Source organism: Echinops telfairi, unplaced genomic scaffold (genome assembly GCF_000313985.2).
Source record: "Echinops telfairi isolate 266 unplaced genomic scaffold, ASM31398v2 ScPeMD7_11;HRSCAF=52, whole genome shotgun sequence".
Lineage (NCBI taxonomy): Eukaryota > Metazoa > Chordata > Mammalia > Afrosoricida > Tenrecidae > Echinops > Echinops telfairi.
Window position 1 is genome coordinate 6,949,042 of NW_022103908.1, and position 529 is coordinate 6,949,570.

Here is a 529-nt window from a genome sequence, read left to right on the forward strand (position 1 = left end):
GCTGCCCTCCCTCATGAATTCTTGATAAGTTATAGATTATTATTTTCATATCTTACATTGTCCTCCATCACCCCTCACCCACTTTTCTGTTACTCGGCCCCCTGAGAGGAGGTTGTATGTTGATCCTTGTGATCCATGCTATCTTTCTTCTCCTACCTTCCCCTAATCCTCCTGGTATCCCTATTCTCATTGTTGGCCCTGAGGGATTTATCCATCCTTGGGTACCTGTGTTTCAGGCTCTTATCTGTAGCAGTGTGCATGTTCTGGTCTAATCCGATTTGTGAGAATTGAGGTCATGATAGTGGGGGGAAGGAAGCCTTAAGGAACGAAAGGAAAGTTGTGTGTTTCATCAGTGCTATACTGTACTCTGACTAGCTCAACTCTTCCTTGTGACCCTTCTGTGAGGGGATGTACAATTGCCTACAGATGGCTTTGGGTCTCTACTCTATGCCCCCTCTCTATGCCCACCATTCACATTGGGTATGATTTTGTTCTGGGTCTTATATGCCTGATCCCTGATCCCATCGAC